This window comes from Triticum urartu, chromosome 1, assembly GCF_003073215.2.
Source record: "Triticum urartu cultivar G1812 chromosome 1, Tu2.1, whole genome shotgun sequence".
NCBI lineage: Eukaryota > Viridiplantae > Streptophyta > Magnoliopsida > Poales > Poaceae > Triticum > Triticum urartu.
The window spans coordinates 360,619,409-360,625,408 of NC_053022.1; the positions used below are offsets into that span (position 1 = coordinate 360,619,409).

A 6,000-nucleotide genomic window follows, 5' to 3' on the forward strand; every position below is an offset into this window, starting at 1 on the left:
TCTAAATATGTATGATCTATTAGTGTGGAGAAAATAAGCTTTATACGATCTTGTGATGTGGAATCAATAAAAGCGGCGAACTGCATAATAAAGGTCCCTATCACAAGTGGCAATATAAAGTGACGTTGTTTCGCATTAAGATTTTGTGCATCCAACTATAAAAGCGCATGACAACCTCTGCTTCCCTCTGCGAAGGGCCTATCTTTTATTCTTGTCTTATACCTTATGCAAGAGTCATTGTGATCTTTACCTTTTCTTTTTACATTTTATCCTTTAGCAAGCACATTGTGTTGGAAAGATCCTGATATATATATATATATATATAGCTTTGCTAAAGTGTGCCTAAGCGCAAATCACTTTATTCTACGCGCCGCACCCTCTAAGCACTCCTAACGGTCGACAAGTCTAATCCTTAGACGACTAAGAGACCAAACCGACCTGCATGCACCACGATCTAGTTTGATCGTATATAACTGGACAGAAGTGGTACAACATAGTAAACGGATTACCACTCAGTTTCTCTGTTTCATTGATAGGAAATTGTGGTGCTCTTATGGTAAAATAATATTGTATTAGTAAATCATGTAAACTTTTACTATTGTTATATGCACACATTCTAATAATTGTTTTACGAGAAAAAATACTTATCATTACTATAATTAACTGAAACAAATACTAAGAGCAGTCACTAGGATATACCTCAATACATAGTAATGGTTTTCCAGAACTGGTGTGCCATTACTTTTTTTCAAGAAGATAATGCAATTACTACGTCAGCGCCTCTTATTACCAGAACTACACTATTTTACTATGTTGATTTTGTTCTCAAGCATTTACTAGATGCAACGTTCTGACAATAGTTTTCATTGGAGCATTACTATGTGCCTTACTTACTTTACGACCACATCTAAGAAAGAAAAGCCGGTTGGCTGATTTGGGAGGCTCATGGTAACCCATTCAATTTCATTACTATACTTTCAAGAATTGTTACCACAGGATGCTTGGTTGGCTTATTTGAGAGGCTGATGGTAACACATTCAATTTCATTACTATACCTTTAAGAAATTTTACTATAGGATGGTTGGTTTGCGGGGCGAAGAAGCTGTCGTGACATCGAGTAATCAATTAAATGTCGTTACTTTTTCTGGCATGCGATTTTACCATCGATCATTAGCAAGCCCACCCGCTTGATTGGTTGAGCGGCACGCGCTGCGGTCGAAGCGTAGGATTAGTCTTTTTGCGCGCTCGCTCGTTTTAGCGCCACTATATATATATATATATATATATATATATATATATATATATATATCCAATTGAATGTAACGCATCATGAACTATTATTGTTGACATTACTCTTGAGGTAAAAGGTTAGGAGACGAATCTATAAGCCCCTATCTTTCTATGTCTGATTAAAACTTTGAACCCATAAATATCGCGTGAGTGTTAGCAATTGTGAAAGACTAAATGATAGTTGAGTATGTGAAGTTTGCTGAGTCAAAGCTCTGACATAGACTCTTCCTGAAAATAAGATGAATTGCAATTGTTTGATGACTAATAACACGGTTTGTTAGTTCTCAAGAAATTTTATGATCTATACTTTAACATGTGAATAGTTTGTTACTTGATCATGAGAAGCTTTATGATATGAGCCATTGTTATGACATACTAGATCATTGATGGCGCGCGTTGCTGCGCCCGTCCATTTTATCAATAAAATGATAGGAATCTCAGTTGTACATATGATTCCACAAAACATGGCAGAGTAGTACTTTGCACATATGTAAGTTCAATCATAGAACATGTTCGCACACTCATCCATTTTGATAAAAGAATAATATAAATATTTGTAAAAACCTCTGTGGTATAATTATATATAAAAGAAGAATGGTAGTACACTGGACATATACATTCAGTAAAAACATACAATAATGTTAGTAGTTTGTCCATAATAAAAGAAGACAACAAACAAGCGATAACAGTAATACACTGTACACAAGGGAGGTAGACACGAGTTGAATTATAAAAAACTCAAAAAGTTGGCAATCACACCTGACAAACAACACTCTGCATCTTTTCAAATTTGTTGCGAAGGTAACAAATTATGTTGGTGAGGGCATGTCAATATATTATGTGATAGTAGGCCGTTTCCAAGCAAAACACAACTACAAGAAGAAGAAAATATGCAGGTAACCTACAAATTGACTGAATGCCAGTATTTGCAACAGGCAAGACACCTAAGAAAATATGAAGATGCTTTTTTTGTAGCTATGGGCTGTGTCCACAAACAAATGGTACCAGGTAAAGCAATGACGTAATCCCTCGTTCCCACGGAAATGGTCAGAAAAAAAAATCCAAATCTGATCAGTTATAATTTTCTCTCCAAAAGCTAGCAAGCCCGGGAGTAATCTAATCGCCAATTAACATCATTCCAGATGTAGTACTTAAAGAGAATGAGTAAGACAACATATCTGGTAATGGAAAAATGTTTCATTTTCCCATCATCAGATAATACCATCATACAGAAAATGATGTTGACATCCAGGCCAGACCACAAATCCAAATTTCCAAACCAGTTTAGTACTTACAGAGAAACACATGTATGGAGGCGATGAAAAGCTCTCTTGCAAATGGGATTATCGTGTGAAATCAACCTCTGAGGAAACAAAGGAAATAAAAACAGAAAAACTAAATGCAAACTTACTGATTACATATGAAATTTCTATCCAAATGGTACTAACAACAGAAAAATATTAGACAAGGTAAAATCAAATCAAGGTCATTCAGATAGCTCCATTAAAACATATGTTTTGCAATATTGTCAAGTAACATAAGGTGGGACAATAGTGCGTAACAAATACATGAAACAACAATAACAATCCAATAAAAACTGTCCAAATTATGAAACTCAAACTAAAAGAAGGTACCCAACTGATTATTGTACAGATGCATTCATTATTTCTGATAGTGGGTAACCTTGTTTCAGATCTCTTCACAAGTTAATTAGTGAATACTTCTAAACATAGCTTTACTGTGTTAGAAAAGGTGGCTCATTTTCAAGTAAAGGAAATCTAATTCATCAAAAATCATTGATAATACAAGTTGCAATATGAGACAAAAATTTAATTCAAGACATGTATATACCGAATTATTGTCATTTTATTTTTAAGGGCTTTGAGTGAAAGGTTGCAGATTAGACTTTTCAAGTACATTTACCTGCAAGGCGAGCACAAGAAAAAACAAAAAATATTTCAATTAAGTGATGTTAGTAGGTTTACCAAATTATAGATCTAAGAAGCTTGCAATAACTAATAATTGAATGTGAGAATGAAAAATAATCCTATGGCATCCATACTACTTATCACTACTACTAATTCATGTAAAGATCATGAATTGTTGACGAAACCACAAAGAGGCAGCCAACCATACTATTTATCACTAATACTAATTGTTGTAAACATCAAGAATTGTTATCCATGTAATCTTCCGTCGTAAGCTTATTAGCTGGACCATTATAATGAGCAATTGCTGGGGACCTCTCTCTCTCTCTCTTGGATTGAGGTACAAAATCAACTAACCTGACACAAAAAAAGTTAAATGTCATTAGTACATCAATCTTAGTGTTGATCTTACTATTCAGGACGGAGGTCCAAAGTAAACAAGTATGCAATAAAAAAATAACATGTCCATCAGTACACCGATTATTTCAACTCCATTCTCATGAGATGCCTCATTGTTAGTTGCACATATTAATTTTAGTTTTAGTCACAGGTCAGATGGGAGAGAACCAAGGGCGTGAATATTTGGAAATAGACATATTGGGTGAAAGAAGAGTGGGCCTGAATACGCAAGAGGCTATGGCCATTGACTCTAAGGGACAAGTGCATAAGTCCAGTCGCTCAAGTTTTCGAGAAAAGATCAGCTAGATGAAGAGGAAGTTGCTCTATGTACAAAATCCTCTGGAGCATCTGCCCATCTCCTCTGGGATCCTCTCTCAGGTGGTGACTCGGGCAGTACAGCCGCGCGCCTACCAGTCTCCAAATATGCTCAAATCAATTGACCATCGCCAACAACATTACCTGTATGTACAAATTGGATTGGGAGTATGTCAGGACACAGAAATTGTTTTGTGGAAAAAGGAATCGTACATGAAAATGAAAGAAATATAGGGGGACCTGGTGTATTGTTGTTCCCATACACATGTCCTCTTGTACAGTGCCCTCCATCACCTCCAGCCTGAATTATGCAGTTGCTGGAGCACCATCGAGAAGAACAGGTTGCCCTACAAGAAGAAGAGAGGAGGATTAAATTAGAATAGGTTAAATTAGAATAGGCGTTGATCCACCGTCGCCGGCTAGGAGCAGGATGAGACGTCATCCGCTACCGCCGCCGTTTCCGCCAGAGCTATGGATGTTCATATGTGTTCCAAAGGCCAGTGGCCCATGCCGCACGCTCGCCCTGCCCAGCACCACCTCGCGCGGGTTCCATTGCCGCAACCTCAGCGGAGGCGTCGCCGGCTCGTTGCCGCTGCCGCCTTCAGGACCTGAGAGAGAAGGGGAGGGAAGATGAGCGAACTGACCTGGAGGTAGCCGCTCGAGCGCCGGATCCCCTCAGACGCCTCGCCTTGGCTGGATCCCCTGGACCGCCGATTGCCTCGCACGCGTCTCATCGGCGCTTAAGGCGCTGTTTAGTGTTTACCCCGCTGGATCCCGTCGACCACCGGTTCCCTCGCTAGCTTCGCCTCCTCAGCTGCAGATGATAAATGGGCCGTTGAGGCCCAATCAACGACAAGCCTTCAAAAAAGTCTCCAGAATAGCTGCCCATCAGGACAGGTGGCCCAGTCACGGTAAACTGGCGCCGAAACGTGATCTGACGGCGAGAAACGATCTAAATGCATAACCCGACAGCCGAAATCGCTGGGGCATGAGAGAGCTCGGTTTAGGCTTAGTTTTACTGTTCTTAATAATGATGCTAGAAAAGGTGATTGAAATTATCATTGATCAAACTTGTGCACCTGCTAGCATTCACACTTCATAAAATTATTTCTTTTTTCATTTACCTACTCGAGGGCGAGTAGGAATTAAGCTTGGGGATGCTGATACGTCTCCAACGTATCTATAATTTATGAAGTATTCATGCTATTATATTATCTGTTTTGGATGTTTATGGGCTTTACTAAACATTTTTATATTATATTTGGGACCAACCTATTAACCGGAGGTCCAACCCAAATTGTTGTTTTCTTGCCTATTTCAGTGTTTCAAAGAAAAGGAATATCAAACAGAGTCCAAACGGAATGAAACCTTCGATAGAGTTATTTTTGGAACGGAACCAATCCAGGAGACTTGGAGTAGATGTCAGGGAAGCTTCGAGGAAGCCACGAGCTAGGGAGGTGCGCCCTACCCCCTGGGCGCGCCCCCACCCTCGTGGACCCCTCGTGGCCCCCCTAACCGACTTCTTTCGCCTATATATGTCATATACCCTAAAAACATCAGAGAGGAGAATAGTTCGGGAGTTCCGCCGCCGCAAGCCTCTGTAGCCACAAAAAACCAATCGGGACCCTGTTCCGGCACCCCGCCGGAGGGGGAATCCCTCACCGGTGGCCATCTTCATCATCCCGGTGCTCTTCCTTATGAGGAGGGAGTAGTTCACCCTCGGGGCTGAGGGTATATACCAGTAGCTATGTGTTTGATCTCTCTCTCTCTCTCTCGTGTTCTTGAGATGGTACGACCTTGATGTATCGCGAGCTTTGCTATTATAGTTGGATCTTATGATGCTTCTCCCCCTCTACTCTCTTGTAATGGATTGAGTTTTTCCTTTGAAGTGATCTTATCGGATTGAGTCTTTAAGGATTTCAGAACACTTGATGTATGTCTTGCATGTGCTTATCTGTGGTGACATTAGGATATTCACGTGATCCACTTGATGTATATTTTGGTGATCAACTTGCGGGTTCCGCTCGTGAACATATGCATAGGGGTTGTCACACGTTTTTGTCTTGAC

At 39.9% G+C, this 6,000-nt stretch overlaps 1 long non-coding RNA gene across 2 annotated transcripts; it reads right to left on the reverse strand.

Moving 5' to 3' along the window:
• Positions 1-1,843: 1,843 nt before the first annotated feature.
• On the reverse strand, positions 1,844-4,733 carry LOC125512381. 2 transcript variants are annotated; one of them, XR_007285341.1, is made up of 3 exons: positions 4,577-4,733; positions 4,173-4,279; positions 1,844-3,575 (listed from the first exon to the last, which is right to left on the reverse strand). It is a non-coding gene; the product is annotated as an uncharacterized LOC125512381 (long non-coding RNA). The 2 variants fall into 2 exon arrangements; XR_007285343.1 differs by lacking the exon at positions 1,844-3,575 and adding an exon at positions 3,713-4,076.
• Between the last annotated feature and the right edge of the window lie 1,267 nt (positions 4,734-6,000).